The sequence below is a fragment of the Ipomoea nil genome, unplaced genomic scaffold (genome assembly GCF_001879475.1).
Source record: "Ipomoea nil cultivar Tokyo-kokei standard unplaced genomic scaffold, Asagao_1.1 scaffold0804, whole genome shotgun sequence".
Classification (NCBI taxonomy): domain Eukaryota; kingdom Viridiplantae; phylum Streptophyta; class Magnoliopsida; order Solanales; family Convolvulaceae; genus Ipomoea; species Ipomoea nil.
This window is the reverse complement of record NW_017617232.1, coordinates 2,963,185-2,970,764: the sequence shown is the minus strand read 5'-3', so window position 1 is coordinate 2,970,764 and position 7,580 is coordinate 2,963,185. Positions and strand designations below refer to the sequence as shown.

Here is a 7,580-nt window from a genome sequence, read left to right as displayed (position 1 = left end):
CAATCTAGACCTTCTTCGCACCATGTTGGACACAATGCAGAGTTCTTTCAGAAGCCTACATAAGTTGGACATTAATTTATATTATAATCACTAGCCTCTTTTAAAGATATCATACTAAATATGCAATATCAAATATTGAATCCATTTATGTGAATTAATATTTCAACTCAAACCCCTCATCCCCCACCCCCCCCCCCCCACCACATAAAATTGTACCCAGGAAAATAATACAAAAATAGCAAATACTATATATACAAAGTAAGTGATTATGTGTTATAGAGAAAAATATAATGTGGTTTCTAATATTGGTGTTAATTTAATATAATTGATGTTTGTATCGTATATATATTGGTTGTTGGTAGCCACAATTTGCCTCTACCTCTCCAATCTCTAGCTTCTACTTTGTACAAATGAGTTAATTCCACCGGAGGTCCTTTGTCTTTGGTGGCAATTCCAAATTTAGTCACAGACTATTGTTTTTTAGACACTTTTAGTCATTCTTATGATTTTTTCTATTTTTAGTAAGTGCATTTTTGTCTCTTCATATTTTTCTTTTGTTATATTTCCAGTTTCAACCAGTTTAATTGGTTTAAAACTTTAGGTAACCTCTGATTTTTAGTAATCATATTTTTCAACCAATTTTTAGTAAAGTCCTAAAATTAATTAAACTGGTTGAAACCGAAAAAAATAACAAAAGAAAAATATGAAGAGATAAAAATGTCCTTACTAAAAATATAAAAAATCATGAGAAGGATTAAAAGTGTCCACAAAACGATAGTCTTGGATGTAAAATGGCAAAAATGATAGTCTGAGATTAAATTTAGAATTGCCACCAAAGATAAGGGACCTCCGGTGGAATTATCTCTTGTACAAATCTAAATAAAGATCAATGTTTCTTCTTTTTGGTGAACCCAACCAATTCAAGCAATCCTTCCTAAGAATTTTTAAATCATTGACCCTAGTTTGGTAAATGGATGTTAGTTGTTTGGGTTATAGAGTATAACTAGTTTATAATATTAGCTGATTGTAGAAAGTATTTGGTAAATTAGTTGTTAGTTGATAGCTGTTTGGTATAATTTTTTTCTTAAAAAATTAATTGAAAAAGTTGCTTTGAGCAGCTTTTTTAATTTTAGGATTTTGGAGTTAAAAAAAAAAAAGCTGATTAACCAAATATTTATATTGATTTTTTTTAAGCAAGTCAAACAGCTAATAGTATTCAAATAAGTCAAAATTGACCGATAAGCTAACTATTTTACCTAACAGGGCCATTATAGGATAGACCATGATTCATATTGGAAGGTGGACCACTAACATGCATGTTCATTTTTAATATATTATGACCCTGCTTGGTAAATGGTTGTTGTTAGCTGATTGTGTTAATTAGAGGGTATAACTAGTTGATAACATTAGCTGATTGTAGGAAGGTGTTTGGTAAATTAGCTGCTAGTTAATAGTTGGTTGGTATAATTTCTTTTCTCAAAAAGCTAATTAAAAAAAGTTATTTTGAGCAGCTTTTTAAATTTTAGCATTTTGGAGTTACAAAAAACTAATTAATCAAACACTTATATTGATTTTTTTTAACTAAGTCAAACAATTAATAGTAATCAAATAAGCCAAAATTGACTAATAAACTAACTATTTTACAAAAACTGAGCATGTATATTTTTTGAATGCTCATTTTTAGTGTACACAACTTCATTTTAGTATACTACCAACAATGAACATATAATATAATTAAAATAAAACTTCAGTATATAAAAAATAAATTTTAGAGTAAATACCCAAAATGATCCCTCGACTATAGCTAAATTTACAAATTGGTCCACGACTTTCAATTTCAACCAATTAAGTCCTTAACTTTGTAATTTTGACACGATTTGGTCCTCCATCTATTTGACCATTTGTTGACCGTGATCGACGATCTCCAGAAGAACCTTCAGCTATCGTCGGAGCACGTGGAGGCCTCCAGGATGACGTTGCACTGGTTCGGAAACACGTCGTCTTCTTCGCTCTGGTACAAACTCAACTACATTGAATTCAAAGGGAGGATGAAGAAATACGACCGGATTTGGTAGATTGCTTTCGGTAGTGGATTCAAATGTAACAGTGCGGTCTGAAAATGCAACCAGAACCTTAAAAAACCGACGATAGACCATGAAATTACATATATATCCTAAAAAATCACAGTCAACAAACTGTCAAATAGACAAAGGACCATATTGTGTTAAAATTACAAAGTTAATGACTTAATTGGTTGAAATTGAAAGTCGAAGACTAATTTGTGAATTTAGCTATAGTCGATGAACCATTTTGGATATTTATTCTAAATTTTATCATTATTTCATCTTTCAATATGTACCATGATTCATAATATAATTTGCCAGAATGGTTGGTTTCATCCTCCGATCCTTTAGAAGATGTCAAGATGAGATGACTATTTTTTTCCTAAGTAAAATCCAGTAAAGTTTTATTCTACTTTTTGTCAAACCACAAGTTTTCTCAACTAATTAACTAAGACCACACACTGATACTAATCTAATGAAAACTTATTAAAGTGTGCGCACACACAAAAGTGTTACAACAAAATGAAGGTGTATGTGGGGGTACGCGGTGTGTGTGGGTGTATATAAATATATAATTGTGTTCGGATGCAAATCAGTCTTTTCATACGAATTTATGAAGAATGCACTGCAGTTATTACACGAATGCACATCAACTACTCTCAAACATGCATGAGGATGCGCAGATGCGTGCGGTGCATAAGTGCATTTGAGCAGTAATTACGATGCATTCATATAGTTACAGTGCATGTAGTAATTGTGGTGCGTTCATGTAATCGTTGCGGTGCATCCCTTCAATTCGCAGGTTCACATGAAAAGACCAGTTCGCACATGAATGTAACTAATATATATGTGTGTATATATATATATATATATATAGAGAGAGAGAGAGAAAATTTCAATTTTGGTCCACTGACTATTGGGGTTGTGTTAATTGCAACACTTGACTTTCAAAAATGATAATTTAGTACCTTGACTATGCCATTTCTATCAATTTTGGTCAAGCCGGTCAAATTGCCGGCCAAATCTCACCGGAAAAATTTAATAAGTCAATTTATGAGGGTATTTTAGTAATTTTACTCCTCTGTTTTCTTCTCCCATGATATTCCCAATTTCCGGCGATGACTTTTTCTTCGCCGATCAAGAAAACGCAGCCCAGTGCCGCTCAGACTTTGATTTCCCTTGAATTTATAAGGATTCAAAATTGTGGGTAAGAAGAGGAAACAATAGAGGAAACACTTGAAAGAAAAAACCAATTGATTAATATCTATTTTGACCCTATAACATCAAATCATTCATCCCATAAGCAAATTGGGCAATATTTCAAGCAACATTAATCCATTTCTTATCGTACAGAATCAAAGCATTTAGAATAAAGTTCAAAGGAATGGATAAAAAGCTTAAGATTCACCTCCATTTGGCGCATATACTCATAAATCTCAGAAACATAGGCGGCGCACATCTGTGGTGCTTCTTTTCTGGGCAAATATGTTTGAGATTTCGATGAAGAAGAAGAAGAAGATCTTAAACCTGCAACTTCTGCAGAAGAGAGTTCCGGTCCGCTCAAGCTCTGGGCGGCCACATGAACATGCATAGAAGAGATAGGGCAAGGTTGAAGCAGTCTCCCCCGTCTGATAATGGAGGAGATTTAGGTGTTCCAATCAGTAATAATCCCCGGCAGCCTTTCTTACTCAATACTACCCTTCTCAAGCTTCTACCTTTCTGAACAATCCCACTTCCGATCGTAGAAGGAATCTCGTCGGAAATGGAGGGAAGTTCATTAGAGAAGAAAGAACACGAGTAAAAAGACTAAAATACCCTCATTATTTGTCATATTAAAATTTTTCGGTGAGATTTGGCCGGTAATTTGATCGGCGTGACCAAAATTGATAAAAATTGTATAGTCAAAGTACTAAATTAACATTTTTGAAAGTCAAGTGTTGCAATTAAAACAACTCCAATAGTCAATGGACCAAAATTAAAATTTTCTCTCTCTCTCTCTCTATATATATATATATATACACACACACAAGAGAATGGAAAGACAAAATTGTGTATAATCATGCTTACAACATCAGAAAAAGAGTCATGCATAAACCCTTTGGCGACCTCTCAAAAATTTATAAACTTGAACGAGAATGTACATTGATGACATTCAATTTGCATAACAAAATGTTTCCCCAATATATGATAATAGAGTAAATTTCACTTTTGGTCTTATAACTATTGGGGTCTTGTTAATTGCAATTCACGACTTTTAAAATTGTCAAAAAATTCTTTTTATCAATTTTGAACACTCCGACCAATCGTAAATTGCAATTAACAAGATCCCATTGTCAATTAATAGTCATACGACCAAAAGTGAAGAAGAAGAAGATGGAGGGAGGAATAGGGAATAAGAAAAAGATGGAAAGAGCAAATTGTCCTGGTGATTAAACATAATTTGGCTAATTAATATTTTTCGGTGAGTTATGGTCGACGATTTGGCCGGATCGGAATTACTAAAATTGATAAAAATTGAATAATTAAGCCACTAAATTAACGCCAAGCACTTTGTGCTCATATGACACCTGAGTGGACTCCCATATAGAAGGTTAGTTGTGAGTTCGAGCTTCAGTGGAAGCACTGTGGTGTCACTGAGGCGTTATTAGCTCTTTGTGCTTCAGTAGGTTGAGAAAGTAATTATGAACAGATACTACATTGTAACAGAGTCAGTAACATTCAAAAAAAAAAAGTCATTATAAAATTGCAATTAATAAGACCCTAATAGTTATATGACCAAAAATGAATTTTTCTCTATGATGATATAGGCATGCATGTAAAACAAACACTGCAAGAAAATCAATCAAAAAGTATATATGACAACCAGTGCACGCAACTCTCCAAGGATCACTTCTTGTAGATGCATGCATGAGATGGAGACTTTATTTTAGTGAACATTTCCAATAAGAAGGATATGCTTTAATTTGGTCAGTAATACACATTACACAATGATCGAGCTTTACCTAATTAATTGCCTTATCTCAACATATATCGTATCACTCCTCTCCACCATCCCACACTCACAACTAATTACCCCTTATAAGATATTATTAGACTATTATAGACAAGAGACGTGCCGAGTAGACAAACAATACTTCAAAATTGTTTAGAACTAAAAAAAAAAAAAAAAAAAAAAAAAAAAAAAAAAAAAGAATCTTTGCCTCAATGTCTCGTTCGGCTAGCACTATATTAATGGTAGTTTAGCTAACGAGTTAATTCCATCAGAGATCTATTGTCTTTAATGATTGTTTCAAATTTACTCCTATATTATTATTTTTGCCATTTAATATTCCAGATTATTATATGGCATTTGGTTGAAGGGAATTTAAATTCCCTTCCTACTTAATTCCCACCTAATTTCAAAGGCCACAAAATTCCTTTGTTTAGTTGAAAGGAATTGCAATTCCATGAAAATGCAATTCCCTCATTTCATGGAATTTGTCCCCCCCTCCCCGGTATTTTAATTCTTGGGATTTTAGGAAGAAAAAAGATAGTGATGAGTCAAAATTATCCATTCCTTTTTTAACCTAAAATTAATGCCTAACAATAACAATGGACATTTTTGACTTTATACTACTTATTCCCTTTCAATTCCCATGTATACCAAACATTGAAATTGAAATTCCCAGTAATTCTATTCCTGTAAACCAAACACTGAAATTTAAATTCCCACTTTATTTCCAGTAATTTAACTCACATGGAATTGCAATTCCTTTCCCATGTAATTCCCCCTCTCCAACCAAACGCCCCGTTATTTTTTGGGCACTTTTAGTCTTTCTCATGACTTTTCTTATTTTTAGTAAGGGCATTTTTGTCTTTTCATATTTTTCTTTTGTTATTTTTTCGGTTTTAACCGGTTTAATTGGTTTAGAACGTTAGGTAATCTCTGATTTTTAGTAACAATATTTTTCAACTTATTTTTAGTAAAGTCATAAACCAATTAAACCGATTGAAACTACAAAAATAAGAAAAGAAAAATATGAACGGACAAACATACCCTTACTAAAAATAAAAAAAGTCATCAGTATGACTAAAATTGTCCAAAGACAATGAACATCTGATGGAATTAACTCTTTAGCTAACTCATCCTATGTTGGTACTATTTTAGAAGGTTGTGTGTCTCTGATCTTAGCTTTTAGGTGATTCACTAAGGGTGTGTTTGGAAACCTGGAAAATGAGTTCTTGAATTCATTTTCCAAGTTTCCAGTGTTTGGATGTGCCTGGAAAATCAAGTCAACGGAAATCATTTTCCGTTGACTTTGGAAAATAGGCTTGTTTTGGAGGAAAATGACATCCCCTTTTTTTTGGGGGAAGTCATTTTCCAACTTTTACACCAACATCACACCACCACCAACATCATCAACACCATACCACCACCACCTCACTACCATCACCACCACCAGCACCGCCACCATACCACCGCAACCACCGCCACCATACCACCGCAACCACCGCTGCCACCACCACCACCACCACTACCACCGTCGCCGCCTCCATACCACCGCAACCACCGTCGCCGCCACCACCATACCACCGTCGCCACCACCACACCACCGTCGCCGCCGCCACCACCATACCACCGCAACCACCGCCGTCGCACCACCACCATACCACCGCCGCCGCCACCACCACCATACCACCGCCGCCGCCACCACCACCATACCACCGCAACCACCACCACACCACCACCATCACACCACCGCCGCCGCCATCACCACGACTATACCACCGCAACCACCACCACCATACCACCGCAACCACCGCCACCATTGCCACCACCGTCATACCACCACCAGTTATTATTATTATTATTATTATTATTATTATTATTATTATTATTATTATTATTATTATTATTATTATTATATAACAAATAACACCACTACCACTACACCACCACCACCACCACCACCATAATATTTTTGATATACTATTCGTTATTTTTTTATTATTATATTTAAAATTATTATTATATTATTATATTATTATATTATTATATTATTATATATTATACATGTTGTAATATTCTAAATAAAATAATTAAAATGTTTAATTATACAATTCTACTCATTTTCTAGAAAATGAACCAAACACACAAAAACAGTTTTCCAGAATGCAACCAAACACCGGAAAGGAAAATGTTTTCCGGAAAATGACTCATTTTCCAGAAAACATTTTCCAGAAGTCATTTTCCTGCTTTCCAAACGGACCCTAAGGCAACTTTCTCTCAGTTTGAGCGTACGTACTAGTTAAGAATATTACCTTTAATTTGTGTATTCTTAAATTCATGCAATAAATTTTATGGGTGTTTTGCATTAAAAAAAATGGATAAACACATGATATATATATGATATATCCAATATGTTTCTCTCTTCAAAGGGGAAAAGGTAGGCGGTTAACGAACCGAACATAAACGAACGGAGGTTGTTCATGTTTGTTTGTTAAGATTTTTGGAGTGTTCGTTTGTTAAGAGTTTTG

General features: G+C 34.1%; 1 long non-coding RNA gene across 1 annotated transcript; it reads left to right on the top strand.

The window, feature by feature from the left end:
- Positions 1–785: 785 nt before the first annotated feature.
- On the top strand, positions 786–2,480 carry LOC109177417. The gene is made up of 3 exons (XR_002053579.1): positions 786–867; positions 982–983; positions 2,466–2,480. It is a non-coding gene; the product is annotated as an uncharacterized LOC109177417 (long non-coding RNA).
- Positions 2,481–7,580: the final 5,100 nt, after the last annotated feature.